The sequence below is a fragment of the Gorilla gorilla genome, chromosome 1 (assembly GCF_029281585.2).
Source record: "Gorilla gorilla gorilla isolate KB3781 chromosome 1, NHGRI_mGorGor1-v2.1_pri, whole genome shotgun sequence".
Lineage (NCBI taxonomy): Eukaryota > Metazoa > Chordata > Mammalia > Primates > Hominidae > Gorilla > Gorilla gorilla.
This window is the reverse complement of record NC_073224.2, coordinates 63,390,578-63,410,009: the sequence shown is the minus strand read 5'-3', so window position 1 is coordinate 63,410,009 and position 19,432 is coordinate 63,390,578. Positions and strand designations below refer to the sequence as shown.

General features: G+C 38.4%; 1 long non-coding RNA gene across 1 annotated transcript in view; it reads left to right on the top strand.

Annotated features, from left to right (window-relative positions):
• Positions 1-12,556, top strand: part of LOC109027043 (uncharacterized) — a 61,218-nt gene extending 48,662 nt beyond the window's left edge. Inside the window, exon 4 of the long non-coding RNA XR_002006164.2 lies at positions 12,248-12,556. This is a non-coding gene — a long non-coding RNA (uncharacterized lncRNA). The remainder of the gene's footprint in view (positions 1-12,247) is intronic.
• The last annotated feature ends 6,876 nt before the right edge of the window (positions 12,557-19,432 follow it).

The following is a 19,432-nucleotide window of genomic DNA, read 5'->3' as shown; positions in this document are numbered from 1 at the left end:
TACTTGGTGTTTATCAAATAAGCTGAATGAGAGGCCTGTGAAGGGTCCAGTTAAGACTAGATTCTATGAATTTATTATGGTGAAAAAATTACCATGGCTCTGTAACATTTGTGAGAATACAAGTTCTGTGGAAGTAGGGACAGAAAGAATAGACCATGGGAATCAGCACGGTGAGAACTATTGAGGGTCAGGAGGTTGAGAACAACCAGTGTGACAACCAATGAACTACGAACTAAGAAAGTAACTGTGATGCCCAGGCTGAGTTGAAAAGAAAAAGGAGCCGCACTGGGATTATTGGTCTGGGAGAACAGGAAGGAGCCAAGGGACAAAATGACTTAATGAAGACAGGGAGACTGTTTAATGGGAGACGTGGGGTAGAGAAATGGGAAGAAAGGACATGTCCATTGATTTCATAACCCTCAGGATTTTGGTGGCAGAATAGTTCTGAGTGGGAAAAGAGGGAGGGGAGAAATATTGTGATTATTTTCAGAATATATTATTTTTCTATTTATACATATCTTAATTCCTTAATATAGAATCCCTTAAAATATATAATATATAATTTAAGAAGGTTGTAACAAAGAAAAAATATATAGTCAGTTCCTGCATAGCATTTCCTACTTTAATTATGAAAAATTATGGAGAGCGGCACATCTAGCACTGGCAAGCTAGTTTGTTAGGTTTTAGGTCTTTATATACTCCAAGCAGCTATTGAGTGTAAAGAGCACTGAAGGTAGAAATAGAAGATCTTGGGCTGAATACGGTGCCTCTTGCCTGTAATCCTAGCACTTTGGGAGGCTGAGGCAGGTAGATCACTTGAGGTCAGGAGTTGGAGACCAGCCTGGCCAACATGGTGAAACCCCATCTCTACCCCCGACAAAAAAAAAAAAAAATTAGCCAGGCATGGTGATGGGCACCTGTATTCCCAGCTACTTGGGAGGCTGAGGCAGGAGAATTGCTTTAACCTGGGAGGCCGAGGTTGCAGTGAGCTGAATTGTACCACTGCACTCCAGCCTGGGCGAGACTCTGTCTCAAAAAACAAAAACAAAAACAAAAACCTTGGTATAAGCCCAGTCATCTGCTAGATGAATGAACTTGGGCAATTTACATAATCTCATAAAGGTGTTAACTTACAAAAGTTTGATGGTAATACCTTTTACTATTATTGTAAAGATTAAGTGAAATGTACAAAAGTTCTTTTCAACTTTAAAGTTTAAATGCTAAGTAGTATTTTATAAATATTGATTAGATATGTTACTGTTCTTTGAGAGACATTCCACTTGAACAAGATATTTAAGCGTTCAATTTTAGTTATAAAATGGCATAATTAAAATGTCTTTCAGTTTATTAGTTTAACATATTTAATAATTGATAATATTTGATAGAACATTATCTATTTAATCCAAAATACAGACTTAAATGCACAGTAGTGCACCTTAAATGTTGTGACTTTCCTTGTTTACGAGGGGATAATTCTTATCATTTGTGTTGTTACCAATCCCCAAGGAGAGCAACAGCAGATTTTTGTGTGTGTGAACTTACTTTCAATAAAATAAATTCCTAGATGTAGAAAAGTAATTATAAATTGTATATACTCTGAATACAACTAAAGTTAACCAAAAGGATTCATTTCATATTAGAGTTTATGCTAAAAATAAAGAAAAAATACTATGCAATTACACAATCTATGTAATTATTTTCTCACTTAATGTTAATTTATTTTTCTACAATTAATGCTTTAAGTCCTGAGATCCAAGCTCTTTATTGAATTCCTAGACTGGTGTTAAAATTCTACCCAGAATTTACACATCTTAACTTGAGTGTTGAGTCCGTGTGTAATCAATACAATATTTGGTATGAAAATATTTGAACAGTTAATACCCATCATTTCCTGTACCTAAGGTGATATTTAATGGATTGCACAGTATGAGTCATGACACTGTGCAACAAGAATCCTTTGGACTTTGGACTCTTATAGAGGAAGAAACTCTTTCCATCAACATGGCTTTAAATGACCCTGATGCTCTGGCCTCATTATCACAGAAAGCAGAACTCATATCTCGGCAGGAAACAGGAAAGAGAATGAGAATGTAAGAACAGAACATTCAGGTTAGAGAGAAAAAGAGAATTTGGGAAGCTTGAAGTCATTTCTGAGAGTATTAGTTAGGATATAAACTGGGCTGCTGCAACAAACCCCTGTCCCAAAAGAGGGGGGTTTAAATGAGATAGAATTTTATTTCTCACATAACAGAGAGCAAGGTAGGTGAGCAGTTCAGGGCAGGTGGCATGTCCTGCTCAGTGAGACCATCTAAGGATCCTGGATACTGGGACAGCTTTGCCATCATCAACATGTGACTTCTTTCTCTAGATGTCAAGCAGCTCCATTAGATGTCTCATTTCCCAGCCATCAGGAGGAGGAAAGAGGGAATGAAGAACAAGCTTCTTCCTGTGGGTATGATCCAGAGGTTGTTCATGTCACTTCTATTCACATTTGCTTGTGTAGAACTTACACAATCATACTTAACTGCAAGAAAGATTGGGCAACATAGTTTATAGCGGGGAGGATTTATGCCCTGAAATTGATGGTGTCATCTTTTCATCTTCCCTCTCTCACCATTAGCATGTAATCTGTAACTGAATTTGAACAATCCAACTTCCAAATGATTTCCATTATTCTCCATATTCCTAACAACACTTTAGTCTAAAGCATCCTCATCCTTGCCTGGTTTACTACAATAACCTAACTGGTCAGCGTGCTTCCATTCTTGCCCCACCAAGTCATTTCTGACACCGTGGCCGCTAATTCTTAAGAATAGAAACCAAATCATCACTCTTCTTTAAGGCCTTTGGTGTCTATTTCCATAGAATAAAATCCATACCCTGCACCATGAGCCATAAGACCTGGCAATGACCTGGCTCTAGTGTACCCAGTGCTATCCTTGCACCATGCTTTCCACCAGTCACTATGTTCTGGCTTCTCTGGCCTCCACCTTTTTCTAGAACACATTGATCCTTTCCCCACCTCAGGCCCTTATCCCTGCTATTCTTCATCCTGTAAAACTTTTGCTGGGATCTCCGCGTGGCTGGCTTGCCCTTATCTCTTGGCACTCAGCACAAATGTCATCTATTTTGAGAATCTTTCCTGACTGCCCTTTGTAAAGCAGCATGTCTTGTTCCCAGTGACTCTTTATTGCATTACTTTATTTATTTTCTTCATAGCATTTATTAAATTATATAATAATCCTGTTTATTTGATTGATTATTTAATTTTCTCCTTTCATTAGAAAATAATCCTTAGGAGGGCAGTTTCTTTGGCTTATCCTGATTCTCAGATTCTGGCACATAAAAGGAACTCAAAAGATTGCTATTGAATGAGTGATTAAATGAGTTAGGTACACTTTATATATTTCTTACAATAAGAATCTGGTGCCCACTGTGGGAAAACCAGGTAAAAGGAACCTTACACAGATTTGCCTCCACTAGCTTTACTTCTGACTTGGGTGTACTGCATGTTACACCTAAGCCATGAATTTATCAACCTCGGATGATGTTTGAAGTTTTAGTCATTCTCTGCAGTAGGTTGAATGGTGGTCCCTAAAAGTTGTGTTCATGTCCTAATACCCAGACCTTGTGAAAGTTACTTTATTTGGAAGGAAAAGTCTTTGCAGATGTAATTAAGAATCTCAAGATGAGATCATCCTGATTAACTGCATGGGTCCTAATCCAATGACAAATGTCCCTGTAAAGGCAGAGGGAGATTTGAGCCTTAGAGGAGAATGTCATGTGAGGACAGAGGCAGAGATCAGGGTTTTATAGTCACATCCCAGGAAAGCCTGAACGACCAGAAGCTGGAAGAAGCAAGAAAGGATTCTCCCTTAGCGCCTTCGGAGTGAGCATAGCCCTGCTGATGGCTTCATTTCAGACTTCCAGCTTCCTAAACTTTGAGAGAATAAATTTCTATTGTTTCAAGCACCTGAATCATCTTTAATATAAATAAGTCCCAAATATTACAGGGACTATACTAATACTAACAAATAATTTGTCGTTTACCTGAGATTCTAATTTAACTGGACATTCTGCATTCTTACTTAGTAAATCTGACAATCTTACTATAATCCTAGGACTATTTGAAAATGAAGAATTGACTGGGAATGATGTAGCAATTCTGCCAAGAACTGGCATCAGATAAAAAAATCAATATAAGTTAAAGTAAGTGAAATTGGTATCACAGAAATTATAAATATGCTATAAAGTTCTAAAATTTTGCCCAGAGAAGTAACTAAACAAAATGCCTAGAATTATAATGGATTTTAACATTTTAAATCTGATGTAAATCTTAGAAAATTTGTTTCATGTGACTGTAAAACATAAGAACTAAAGTCCATCTGATCTTGACTTAATTTTTAGAAATCTCTAGAGAATTAAGATCAAATTTGGGACTGCATCATATTTCTATTACCAGCAGTTTATTAGATTCAGCTTGAAAACAGGTAAATTAAAACACGGGAGTTAAAAAAAAAAATTAGACTGTAAACAGCTTTTGATGAGGCACTTTAAAAGACGATCTTCCCCAAGGGCCTGCAGGTGTTTCTAGAAATGAGCAAGGAAACTCTAGAAACCCATTTTTCCTTCATATGCCTCAGGAGCAACTAAGACCACCCATGAGACAAGATTCTGTTTTCCCATTTGAATTTTGCATTCTTAATGTTTATAATCACTATCTTTTTTCCCCTTGTGAGGAAATATCATGCAGGCTATTAAATAAGTAATTAAATCCATTTTAGGATGAGTTGAACAAGCAAATAGGGTGCGGAAAGGAAGGAGGGGAGACAGAGAGGGGGAGAGAGGAGAGAGAGAGAGAAAAGAGAGAGAGAGAGAGAGAAAAGAGAGAGAGAGAGAGAGAAAAGAGAGAGAGACAGAGAGAGAGAAACAGAGCAACAACTCACCCCAAAATCTGTATGTTTCCTTAATGAAAGCCTAAGTAAATTGGGTAGATTTCATGTTTCTTACAAATAAGAATCAGGTGTCCGTGGTGGGAAAACCAGGTAAAAAGAACCTTCTGCAGAGAGTTTCCTCTCTTGGCTTTATTTCTGACTTGGGTGTACGGAATGTTACACCTGAGCCAAAAACAACCTCCCTTCCTCCCTTGCAATTGAAGAATTTAGATTCTGTAGGAAGGAAAGAGCAATAGAGACAAGAGAAATAAAGAGGGAGCCCTGAGTGTGATTAGGAGGTGGAATGCATGTGAGGTGCATGGGCAGCTGGGGGCAGTGAAGAGGGCAAAGACTTTTTAAAGAGGCTGTCAGAGGAGAAAAACAGAGAATTTGAAAATGACTTCCCACCAAAGACAGAGCAATAGAAGTCGTTGATCAGTCCGAAAGGAAGTTTCTGGAGGATCTGATATTTATTCATTAACTTATTCCTCAATTATGAATTAACTACTTAGTATGTGTCATTAATTGTGCTAGATGCCAGGGTTTCTCCAAAGAAACAGTTTGTCCTTATTTGAGAGAGTGCAGTATATAGAGAAGAGAAAGATGTTAAAAAGGAAGTACAATAAAGACTAAGTGCTATGACGACAGAAATGTATATAGTGTATAGGAAACATACAGAAGGGAGGGAGGGAGTGAAGTGGAAGTGGGTATCAAAATCTTTACAGAGTTGGTGCCTAGGTTAAACTTTGATGATTTATTAGATTAGGGAAAGCTGTTCTCTGAGGTTAGGCATGGGTTTTAAAGGAGCTAGTGAAGATTCTGAGATTATTCAATAAAATAATCATATTTATGAATAGCCACCCTTTATCAAGTGCCTTCTACATGCCACGAATTGTGTATACATTACATTAAGTCTTCACAACAACCTTATGAGGAAGGGAGTCTTATCCATGTTTTACAGATGTGGATACTTACGGTAATGGGTATGAAGAATTATATAGGTTAACACAGAGACCGAGCTCAAAAACAAACTCTTGAGTGCCATGTTTTCCATTTTGCCTTGCTGCCTGAGTATTAGAAAGTACATATATTAATAATTGTTCTGAAGTGTGTCCTAATTAAAGTATTGAGGATTTGATAGTTAAAGTTCAGTTGTTTCAATGGAGAGAAACATATTTCCTGATAAAAGCAAAAGTTGATAGTCTCTGCTTTTAGTGGCTGTGCTCTACACCAGAGCCACATACTCTGTGTAACATTCAAGGCCAGCTTTCACTGAAAATCTCTTAATTGAAATACAGTTATCAGAGAATGCAGTGCTTCGACTTAGCATGCAAACCAACAACATTATATTTAGAACCCACTGGTGTAAACTGATTTGGTATTTAGGTGTCCTTTTACAACATCTGCCTTGTGTCTTTAGGAGATGGCTTCTATGGGTGTCTTTTACATAGAATGACCATGGGTCAGTCGGGGCAGCTGCTCTAAAATGTGCTTTAGTGGAGTGCTCCTTAAACTTTAATGTGCTTTTTGGTCCCCTGGGGACCTTCTGAATCTGTGGGTCTGAGGTGGGGGCTGACATTCTGCTTTTCTCAATATGGACGCTCCCATGTGGTGCTGGCGCTGCTGACCCACAGACCGCATTTTGAATAGCAAGGGTTTAGAATAAATGAAGGCGGTCTGCCTTGATTCCACAGTGCCATAAGATGTAAACAATTTATTAGAAAATAATCATTGGGTGCCTGCATTGTGCATGTACTGTGCAAAACACAAGATATGTTTATGAAAAAGTACAATCTCTGCCTTTTAGACACTTGGATTCTTGATGCGCAGCCCTGAATGTGGGGTGGGGTAGGGAGGGGAAAATTATTATTTTTGTTTGCATTGTGTCACAAGTTATAATGAGTACCTTTGTTTGTAACTTAAGATTTTAAAAAGTGACTTTTAAGAGTATCTTACATTGTAGTAGGGAAGAGAAACAACATGCAACGTGTTAAGGCAATATTAAGTGTTACTTTGAGAGCAGGGTGGGGAAATCTCACTCCAGGACTTTTAATTTTATTCTAAAACAAATGAGGATCCAGTCAAAGTTATTTTTGGAGTTAATGGGGGACATGATTACAATCTAAATAATAGTTTAGATTTTAAGTGTTTTCAGCACAAAAAATAAGTATGTGAGGCAATGCATACGTTAATTAGCTCCATCTAGCCATTCCATAATGTATGCATATTTCAAAAACACCTTGTTGTACACGATAAATATGCACAGTTTTTGGTCAATTAAAAATAAATAAAAATAAAATGATAATTTAGGTTTCAGATTGATATGCAAGATCTTCAAATCAGGTGAAGGAAGGTGATCTTCCTTCCTGGAGGCAGGAAGAACAGTTTATACTTTATTACTGTAAATGTGGGAAGTAGAGATTGAAAAAAGAGGGTGGATTTGAGAAGACAGAATTGGCTAGTAGTAGTTTGTATATAGGGAATGAAGAAAAGAGACATGTCCAGATGACTCCCAGTTTTTTGGTTTGGGCAGTTGAATGGATGTTGATCCCATTTGTTGAACGGAGAGCATAAAAGGAGGAGACTTTGTAGAGTGAGGTGGGAATGGCCCTTCGAAGTCAAAATGTCCATTGGATTATTGGAGATAGAGTTGTAGGATTTAGGACAGATGCCTGGGCTGGAAATAATAGACTTGGATGATGATTGAAGCTCTGACACTAGTTAAGATCATCCAGGGAAAACATCTATTGTTGAGGCTTTTAAGCTAGAGTCCCAGAGAGTACACATATGGGTTTCAGTGAGTACTGCACCTTTACAGTTTGTATGAAAATTTTAACATAACATTTACAGCTTGTATGAAAATTTTAAGTTTCATATTCATTTTTTTTTCTGGAAATAATGGTTCAAAGGTTTCATGACTCTCAAAGGGGTCTTTTGCCCTGAGAAGTTTAAGAGCCACTAGAATAGAATGCGAAAAGAGATGAGTACTGGACCTGAGACACCAATAGGAAGGTGTCTTAAAAAAGAAGAATCACTAAAAAGAGAACTACCATTTGATCCAATAATCACACTACTGGGTATCTACCCAGAGGAAAAGAAGTTATTATATGAAAAAGATACTTGCACATGCATGTTTATAGCAGCACAGTTCACAAAATCCAAAAATGTGGAACCAGCCCAGGTGTTCATCAGTTAATGAGTGGATAAACTGTGTTGTGTGTGCCACACACACTCACACACCCACAATGGAATACTACTCAGTTATAAATAGGAATGAATTAATGACATTCTCAACAACCTGGATGGGATTGGAGACCATTATTCTAAGTGAAGTAACTCAGGAATGGAAAACCATACATTGTATGTTCTCACTAATACATGGGAGCTAAGCTATGAGGATGCAAAGGCATAAGAATGGTACAATAGACTTTGGGGACTCGGGGGAAAAGGTGGGAGTGGGGTGAGGGATAAAAGACTACAAATCAGGTTCAATGTATACTGCTCGGGTGATGGGTGCACCAAAATCTCACAAATCACCACTAAAGAACTTAGTCATGTCACTGAATACCACCTGTTCCTCAAAAACCCATGGAAATAAAAATTAAAAAAGAAATAAAAAATAAAAGTAAAAAAAAAAGAAGAATCAAAGTCTCAGAATAGAATCTTGGGGAAATGTCAATGCCAGGGAAACCTTAATAGGTTTCGCCAGGCTCTGCAACTTCAATGCCTCTTATATTTTCCCACATTCTTCCTGGCATAGATTTTGGGGAAAGAAAGGCCTAGGGTCTGGAAGATTTGAGCCACAAACACTGATGGGGCTTGGGAGAGGAAATAACACATCAGGAGTGACAAGGTGGGACTAATGAAGATGAATAGTAAGTGTTTAGTTGAACTTCAAGCCTAGGGATTTTTGGAGGTTCTTCTTAGAATTTTCTTAAGCCTAAAAATTTCTAGTTTCATCTTTGGTAAGGAAAATAAACATGCTTCCTTCAGTATAAAGAATTCTTGTCCACGGAACACATACCTGGCTTTTTATTCAATTGGCGGAGAGTCCAGCACTGGCTTTATCTGGTAAAATTAAGGTAAAGCATCAAATGTCCTTTGAAGTACAAATAGAATATTCATTTCTGAATCATGTTCCTTGCAAATACATTATGTTTTGGAAGCCTTTCACACACCAACTGGACTAAGAACAACTCAAGCTTGATCCTGTGTCTGTTTTTTTATTTTTTTATTTTTAGCGCTTAACACTATCAACACCTTTGTCCTCACAACTCAATTTTCTGTTTATTTTTATAGGTTTAGAGCAGAAACTTAGGGACTTTGTTATAGCGCTAAAAAACAGATGATACTGTAATCAGGACAGGGAAGACGTAGGGCAGACATAGAGCTCTCTCTTACTAATAGATTTGTGTCTGGAATGTTTACTTGGTGGCCAAATATTGTGTTTCAACCCTGGCAAGTCATCTTTATATTGTTAATTGCATTAGTTTTCTATTTCTGCATAACAAATTACCCACAAGCCTAGATTTTAAAATAAGCAGTTATCTCATGTAGGAGGCCTCAGTTCCTCATGATGTAAACTTCGTTATAAGGTTGTTTGAGTGTCCTCATGACATGGTGGCTAGCTTCCTCCAGATCGACTGATTTAAGAAAATGAGATGGAAGCCTTGATGTCTTTTATGACCTACCTTGGAGGTCAAACACTATCATTTCTGCAACATCTCATTGGTTATACAAGTCTGTTCTATGCAATGTGGGACAGTACACAGGGCATGAATAGGAGACAAAAGAGGCATACCAGGAGGCAGAGATTTTTGGGGACCATTGTGGAGGCTGGCTGCCACTGTAATGAAAACTATTTTCCCAAATAAGTATTCTCCTGGACAACTGAGATCATGAATTCCATTACAGCTATCTTATCACCAACATCACCAAGTATGCTGCTTTAGGGGTATTCCAAAGAGCTGCGAAATCACTCCAGAGACACAGGTAGGTCTAGAAATAAAGATACTGTCAATAACATCACTTCAGTTATGAAGAACACAGTGCCTATGAATTTTTACTTCTGTTTTAAACACATCCAGTGGCCTCTAAGTTGAGGGCTTTAGGTCTCGTTGTGAATCAGCTTTAATGGATGGTAGTGCCAGGTAAAGTTGGGGTTCAGCAAAATAGTTAATAAATATGTTTTCAGTAGATTGAACTTGGATAGGTACCAGTTGCTTTTAGTCAAGAATTTCTCCCCGGGAGGATTATGCCCTTGTTTCATGGAAAACAATTGCTCCATCTCCTCCTATTCCATACAACCTATAAAAGGCTACTCTATGAAAAGCATTCATGTACAAAGAGTTTCATGATCCCTTAAAATGTCTTTCCTGTTTCCCTTCTTTTCCTTTTGGGCATCGCCAAATGCCAGTCCTTATTTAAATGTGATTAAATTCTAGGATAACTTGTGCCAAATTCTAAACTTGGAATTAATGTAGGTTGGGAACTTCATAAGATGCCTTTTACATGTCCCATTGGAGATTAATAAGGATGTGAAGCACCTAAGGGAAAGTCAAAATAGGATGCGATATAGGTCAGGTTAGACCTTGGTCCATAATCTGTCTCCTGCACCTCTGTTTGGCTGCCTGAAGGGAGTTACTCCATGTTGTGTACATGAGAATCACTGCCAGGAACCAGGGACAGGTATGGAGATCTTTCAAACTGAGTTAATTTCATCTTTCTGGATTCAGAGGAAGAAGTTGGCCTGAATGTGTGGGGAGAGAAGTTGTTTTCTGGGGATCACTGCTAGCTTTTATGATACTGGGTATTAAGGAATACGCTTTTGAAATTTAGACAGGAATAGTGGCTATGATCTTATTTTAACTTTCTGTTCTGTCAAATAATTTAAGTGATAGTTTTATTTTAGAGCAGTTTGATTTTACCACCTGAGGAATAAATCAAGAAAAAGGGAAAATTTTAAATGGGCTATGTAGGGGGATAGCAGGCTTAACTAAATCATTAGCACTCTAGTGACTGCTTGTACTGATTCTGGAAAGTAAAGATGCAACTAAATTCACATTAACTTCAAATTATTACCCAGAAATTTATACCTGTTTTTATATCTTTATTGACAAAATAATGCAAATGTGCCACTTAAATTCTAATGGAGACCTGACTCCTTTTTCAAGGAAATTACTGCTTATTTTGTGGGTAAAATTTGTGTGCAATTCACAGAATACATTGCCTTAGTAATTATTAGAGCATATGGATAAAGTAGAAAAGTGGGAACCATGAGTGGTCCCATCTGGACCTGTGGACCATTTAATCAAGGTCACATGTTATGTGATGACTAAATCTGGAAGTACAATTAGTAAATAGCCTTGATGCCCAGTTTTCTCCATACCATTAGACTGGTCATTCATTTATTCATTTTTAAGATAGGCAAAATATTAATACCCCTGATGTCTATTTGAGTAAACTAAGTAATGCTGCAGTAACAAGCAATTCTCAAATCTTATTGCTTAGCCACATGTCATTCACAGGTCTGCATGGGTTCAGATCAATGTCACTTTACTCCATGATACAGACTGATGGAACAAACTCTGTTTAAGATATTGCCTGTCTTAGGACAGAAGGAAAGGAAAGCTGTGGGAATCCATGAGCTTGCTTTTAAAGATTTTGCCTGGAAGTGTGTTACTTGAGCCCATATTTCATTGGCCAAAGCAGGTCACTTGGCCAATCCTGGTTTCAAAATGCAGGGATGTACAATCCTCACTTATAGAGTGGCCCTGCAAGCACCCAGGCAAGCCCACTATCACTAGGGTGGGGAAAGATAATTCTCTAGGGAAGGCAGCAAATACATTAAACACTAATACAATCCACCAGACTCACTCAAGGAGTTATTTGTAATGAGACTAGCGTAAGATGTAAATGTGATAGTGCTTGTAAATTTGTGAAAAAAAATTGTAGAGCTGTGTATTTATGTCATTATTGTTATTAGTAGTAATAGACTGATAGTAATATATAAGGAACCATATGAGTTAAGTATTTGTTGAATGAGAATGCATAAGACAGTAGCTTTAAAGAGACTGTCATCTAGAAGGGGAGATAATATATATGCAAAAATACAAAAAAGCGTTAAATACAATTATAAAACTTTATGATAATTCAACAGAAGAAATAATTTCTTTTAATTGGAGAATTTTGGAATCGTTCAGGTTAGCTGGGTACATTGAACATTTCCCCAGCAATGCTCAATGGCTAAAAACCAGCTGTAGGCTTGTCCAAGTGACTAATGATTTCATACATTTCTGCACTTTTGAACCTAGGACATTTCCCAGGATTGGACGAGGCCAGTAAGGTGAAAGAGTAGAGGCCTGAAGATTCCAGAGAGCTAGTAACAGCATCATCACTGAAGTGGTTGAGATCCACAGTGTGCCAGGAGGTGTTTCTAGAGAGGTACAGTAGATGGGAAATGAGAGGACATGAATTCAGTAAGCTCCTTAACCTCCTGCCTCATTTATCAAATGGGTCTGATGAAAGTGATATACATGAAAGCACCTGGCATAATATTGGTCAGATTGTGGTGCTTGATGATGGAATGGTGCATAAATAAATAAACATGGGCTCTCAATCAATGCTGGGTGAATGTGAATCTGAAAAGGGGCTTTATTGAGTGGGATAATAAAGAAGGACCAAAGGAACAAATACCATTGTAAATGAGACCAGGGTCATAGAATCGAGCTCGTGGAAGGGATCAATAGAAGGTCATGGTCATTGCAGACTTTTTCTCTTACATATTAGGAACTCTCTTAACCTAGCTCCTCCTGTTTCACTGATGCTTTTTATTCCCTCCATAAATCTTACTGCATAAAAATCCAACGTGTGTGTATACTGCACACTCATGATTAGGAGACTAGTCTCTAGCAAGCTGTGACACATTTGCTTTCCTCTTTTAAATTTGTCTGCTTACAGAAAGCATGGCATTTCCCCCCAAATCTTTTTACACCAGTTGCACCTGAAATGATGTAATTTAAATAATACATAAACAGATAACATATAAATGCAAAAAGAAGAGAACATTGTTGCCATGAAAATTTGAGTTGAATGATGTGTAGAGATGCAATAAAATTTAATTGCTAAAAATATTGCTGTCCAAGTAGACATAGGCGAGAAACATTGAGGACTGAAAAATAATGTTGGCCGGGCACGATGGCTCACACCTGTAATCCCAGCACTTTGGGAGGCCGAGGCGGACAGATCAGGAAGTGAAGAGATCGAGACCATCCTGGTCAACATGGTGAAACCCCGTCTCTACTAAAAATAGAAAAATTAGCTGGGCATTGTGGCGCATGCCTGTAGTCCCAGCTACTCGGGAGGTTGAGGCAGAAGAATCGCTTGAACCCAGGAGGCGGAGGTTGCAGTGAGCCAAGATCGCGCCACTGCACTCCAGCCTGGCGACAGAGCAAGACTCCATCTAAAAAAAAAAAAAAAAGAAAGAAAAAAAAAAAGAAAACTAATGTTGAAGCGTTCTACACTTGCTTTCTCCCCAGCCCCCTGCATGGTAGAGCATCATAGAGAGTTTAGATAAAACTGTGGACTCTGGAGCCAGACCTGCCAGGATTGGAATCTGGCTTTACCCAGTTGGCAGCTGAGTGACCCTCAGTGCCTCAGTTCCTTATCTGTAAACTAGGGATAATAAACAATCCCAATCTCATTAGGTCATTATGTGGCTGCAATGACTTCCCTCACAAACTATCCAGGGTTAGGGAAACTTCACAGGTTAAGGGCATGGTGCTCTATAAGAGTCCTCTCACTTTAAACACCAGCCACAGGCTTGGTGTCCTCAGGGCCCCCTGGCTTCTGATGAGCTGCCTAGAAATTGGGGGTTTCTACTATCCAATCAGCCTCAATTATTTGCTAGAATAATTCACAGAACTTAGGAAGGTGCTGTGCCAACATAACTTGGAGATATTTCAGGTTTGGTTCTAGCCCACTGCAATAAAGTGAGTCACACACATTTTTTGGTTTCCCATTGCATATAAAAATTATGTTTACACTATATCATAGTCTATTAAGTATATAATAGCATTATGTTTAAACATGTACATACCTTAATTTAAAAAATATTTTATTATTAAAACATGCTAAAAATCATCTGAGCCTTTAGTGAGTTATAATCTTTTTCCTGGTGGTGGGTTTTGCCTTGATGTTGATGGCTGCTGACTGATCAGGGTGGTGGTTGCTGAAGGTTGAAGTGACTGTGGCAATTTCTTAAAATAAGACAACAATGAAGTTTATTGCATCAATGGACTCTTCCTCTCACAAAAGATTTTTCTGTAGCACGTGATGCTATTTGATAGCATTTCACCTAGAGCAGAAATTCTTTCAGAACTGTATATTCTAAATCATTTGTTGTCATTTCAACAATGTTTATAGTATTTTGCCAGGAGACGATTCTCAAGAAACTACTTTCTCTGCTCATCCATAAAAAGCAACTCCTCACCCATCCATGTTTTATCACGAGACTGTAGCAATTCAGTCACATCTTTAGGCTCCCCTTCTAATTCTGGTTCTCTTGCTATTTCTACCACATCTGCAGTCATCCAGGCTTTGTTGTCCCAAAGTAGAGTGGATTTAGCATAATTCTTAAAAGTCCCAGAATGATAAATGAACATTGGCTTCAATGTAAAGTCAGTAGCTTCCTTAGCCCTTAATAAGAGAGTCAGCTTGTCCTTTGAAGCTTTGTAGATGGGCATTGACTTCCCCTCTCTAGCTATGAAAGTGCTAGATGGCATCTTCTTCCAACAGAAGGCTTTTTTGTCTATGTAAAAATCTATTGTTTAGTGTAGCCACCTTCATCAGTGATCTTAACTAGATCTTCTGGATAATTTACTGCATTTCTACATCAGCACTTGCAGCTTCACCTTACACTTTTATGTTAAGGAGATGACTTCTTTCCTTAAATAGCATGAACCAACCTCTGCTAGCTTCCAGCTTTTCTTTTGCAGCTTCCTCACAGAGGAAGCCTTCACAGAATTGAGGAAAGTTAGGGCCTTATTGTGGATCGGGATTTGGCTTATGGGAATGTTGTGGCTGGTTTGATCTTCTATTCAGATCACTCAAACTTTCTCCCTATCCGCAATAAGGCTGTTTTGCTTTCTTATCATTCGTAAGTTCACTGGAGTAGCACTTTCATTTTCTTTCAAGAACTTCTTTGCATTCACAACTTGGCTATTTAGTGAAAGAGGCCTTGCTTTCAGCCTGTTTTGGCTTTCAACTTGCCTGCTCACTAAGCTTAATCATTTCTAGCTTTTGATTTAAAGTGAGAGACAGACGATTTTTCTTTCATTTGAACACTTATAGAACATTGTGCAATGGATTATTAATTGGCCTAATTTCGTATTGTCGTGTCTCAGGGAATAGTGAGGCCCAAAAAATGGAAGAGAGATGAGGGAATGGCTGGTGGTTGGAGCAGTCAGAACACACACAACATTTATCAGTTAAGTTTGCTTTCTTATACTCGCATGGTTTGTGGTGCCCCCAAACAATTACAATAATAATATCAAAGGTTACTGAGCACACACCACCATAACTGATATAATAATGATGAAAAAGTTTGAAATATTGCAAAAACTACCAAAATGTGACACAGAAAAATGATGTGAGTACATGCTGTTGGAAAAATGACACCTATAGATTTATTTAGTGCAGGGTTGCCACAAACCTCCAATTTGTAAAAACAGAATATCTGTGTAGCAAAATAAAGCAACTCACAATAAAACAGTGTATGCCTGTACTTATAGCTACAATTTTATTATAGCAAAAGGATACAAATCAGAACCAACCAAAAGGAGAGATGCATAGGATGAAGTCTGGGAGGAGCTGAAGTGTAAGTCTCCTAGTCATCCTCTCTCAGTGGAGACCTGGACATCACTACTTCTGTCCAGTACATCAATGTGTGACAATATTCAAAAGTATCACCAACCAGGGAAACTCACTGAAGCTGCTCTGTTGTCAGAGTTTTAATTGGGCTTTCATTACATAGGGATGATTGATTGGATCATTGGCTCCAGCCTCCTTCCCCTGTCTGATGTCAGATGGCTGAAAGCCCCAGCTCTCTAACCACATGTAGTTTGTCTTTGTGACATGCACCAAAATCTTTCTTGGATAAATACATTTCTTTCCTATCTTATCTCCCTGTTCCCATCTTGCCATCTTTCTATCGTGATTTTAAAATTTTTATTCTTTTTTTTTTTTTTTTTTTTTGAGACAGGATCTTGCACTGTCACCCAGGCTGGAGTGCAGTGGCTGACACAATCACAGCTCACTACACCCTTTACCTCCCGTGCTCAAGCAATTCTCCCACCTCAGCCTCCTGAGTAGCTGGGACTACAGGCATGTGCCACCAAGCCCGGCCAATCTTTTTTTTTTTTTTTTTTTCCCTAGAGACAGATCTCCCTATATTGTGCAGGCTGGTCTCAAACTCCTGGGCTCTAGTGACCCTCCCTCCTTGGCCTCCCAAAGTGTTGGGATTACAGACATGAGCTGCTGTGCCTAACCAAAACTTTTATTCTTTTTTTTTTGGATAGAGTTTTGCTCTGTCACCCAGGCTGGAGTGCAGTAGTGCTATCCTGGCTCACTGCAACCTCTGCCTCCTGGGTTCAAGTGATTCTCCTGCCTCAGCCTCCCAAGTAGCTGGGACTACAGGTGCTCGCCACCACCCCCATCTAATTTTTGTATTTTTAGTAGAGACAGGGTTTCACCATGTTGGCCAGGCTGGTCTCGAACTCCTGACCTCAGGTGATTCACCCACCTCAGCCTCCCACAGTGTTGGGATTTCAGGCATGAGCCACCGTGCCTGGCCCCAAATTTTTATTCTTTAAAAAATCATGAACTTCGGGGCGGGCGCGGTGGCTCACACCTGTAATCCCAGCACTTTGGGAGGCCGAGGCGGGTGGATCACGAGGTCAGGAGATAGAGACCATCCTGGCTAACACGGCAAAACCCCATTTCTACTGAAAATACAAAAAATTAGCCGGGCATGGTGGCGGGCACCTGTGGTCCCAGCTACTCGGGAGGCTGAGGCAGGAGAATGGTATGAACCCGGGAGGCAGAGCTTGCAGTGAGCCGAGATTGCGCCACTGCACTCCAGCCTGGGTGACAGAGTGAGACTCCATCTCAAAAGAAAAAAAACAAAACAAAACAAACAAACAAAAAAAACCATGAATTTCATGCAGACCAGATTTTTATAATTTTCCTATGAGAAAATTAATATTCAAATTCATTTGCTGTTACTACACATACTAATATTATTATAGTTATTCAGGTCACTGATGCCTGTAGTAATAGTAATCATGGCATCATTATAATAATGGTGAGTATTGAAAGAGATGGTGAAAATGCTGTGAGCTGGTAAAATTTGATGGCTAGTAATATTTTTATCTTGTTTTCATTTTTTTTAAATGGGTTGTATAATATTTGTTATTCAATGATGATTTAATATAAATTAATAGCTAGCATTTATTGCCTGTAAGATACATGCTGGCTCCTATTCCCAAAAAGACTAAGACAGAAACCCTAGTACCTAAATCTGCATCTACTCCTGCATCTATCATCTACTTAGCTATAGAATAAGTATAAAATACTGGGGCATTAAAATCACATGCCAAAATATCTTGTGAATATCCAAGGCTAAGAAATGGCATGCAGCACTTTCCAAATGTATTTGCCTGTAGAGTCCTTTTTTATTAGAATTCCCATTAATGCCTGAAAGAACACCAAACAGGGCAACTGCCATCCCCCACCTAACAAAAACCCCAAAAAACCCCTTCCCAATAAAAATTATGTCTCAAAGCAGTCCCTAACCAAAGGCAAACACAGTATTCTTGATGTTCTTATGCAAAAATGGTTTGGCCTGTTTTTCAAGTAGCTGTTAATACTTTGGCTATTTCATGTTCTAGTTAATTGTTTTTGAAATACTCTTGTAGAATAGAAGTAGTATGACATAATTGTAAAAAGCAAAAATGTTAGCAGCGCTTACCAAGAATCTAATGCTGAATGAGGAAGCAAGAACACAAGAATGTTGCATGGACTGTGCAAATAGATGTTCATAATATGACTATGCCATTAAGAAGATGTTAAATTATGTTTCTATTCTTTAAGGATAAATTTTTGAAATGATACCTGTAGAAAATAATTTTAAAACCCCTTGGTTTAAAATTTTTGTTTTGCTCGAAAATTTATCTGCAAAATTAATTTATACAAAGCATCTTGTTCCCTAATGGGTTAATGGATGGAAGAGGGGGCTGTGCTTTGGAAGAAGGAGGTCAATGATCAGGACCACTTAGCAACTTTGTGGATCAAGTTTTTCAATTTCTCTGAACCTAGCATTTCTCAGATGTAAACTAGAGATGGCAATGTCTGCTTCACAGGATTATTGTGAAAGTAAAATGAGACCTAATACATGAACTCATCTAGCACTTGCCTAGAAGACAAGACTATTATAAAGCTTCTTTAAAAATAATTTACTGTTGTTATTCAGTCTAGAAATCCCTGAATAATTCAATTTTCCTAAGACTTTATCTGCTGATGATCTAGCATGTTTGGAGTTTTTTTTTTTTTTTTTTTTTTTTTTTTGTGAGCTTACAGTTCACAGGGCCAAACACTGAAGGATGGTAGGATGATGAGGTGTGAGAAAGGTAACTGAATTTTGCAATTACCGATGACTTTCAAGAGAGCAATTTTTTAGAGTGGTGAGGGTGGAGGTCTGAAGGCAGGAATGCTTGTATCACAAGGAATTCCTTTAAGATGCTGGGTGGAAAAGGAGAGAAAATGGAGCTATGGCAGAAGGCCGAAGACTTAGAAAAGGGAATTATTTCGCCCCGCCCAGAAGATGACATCCTTAAGTTTCTTGAAGGTCAGCAAGAATTAAGAGGAAGACAGTGGAAAGGCTACAGGTTTAATCAGATCTGTTTCCAGTTCCAGTTCAGTCCCCAAATTACAGTGTGATCGTGGGCATGATCCTTAACTTCTTCAAGTCCCTGTGGAACTTATACCTCCCCCATCCTCCTTGTGACTTTAGGTTGAAGATTATTTGAAATTAAGCCTATAAAAACACTTTGAAAATTACAGAGGATGTTATCATACTAAATAAATATAAAACAATCCTTTCAGAAGATGGTCTCTCCTTGTTCAAGATGCTTATTACCTTTATGGCTGCTGCTATGGAAATTTTGTCTATTTATGAAGTATAGGTCTGGCTCTTGGAGAAGTCTTTATTGGACTGAATTGAAGAGTGACAGCACTAACATGGCAAATGCACTTGGAGATTGCAAGGCAAATCACTCCTCCCCATTTATAAGCTAAGAGCTCTTCCCCAGGTCTCTTTGGATAGTCTACCTCACATCTTTTTTTTTTTTTTCAAACTTGCCAACTGCTGTGCAGTCTGTCAGTTCTGTGTTCTTCATCTCACACAGTTTAATAATATCTCTCAGCAGTTTTCTGACTGAAAA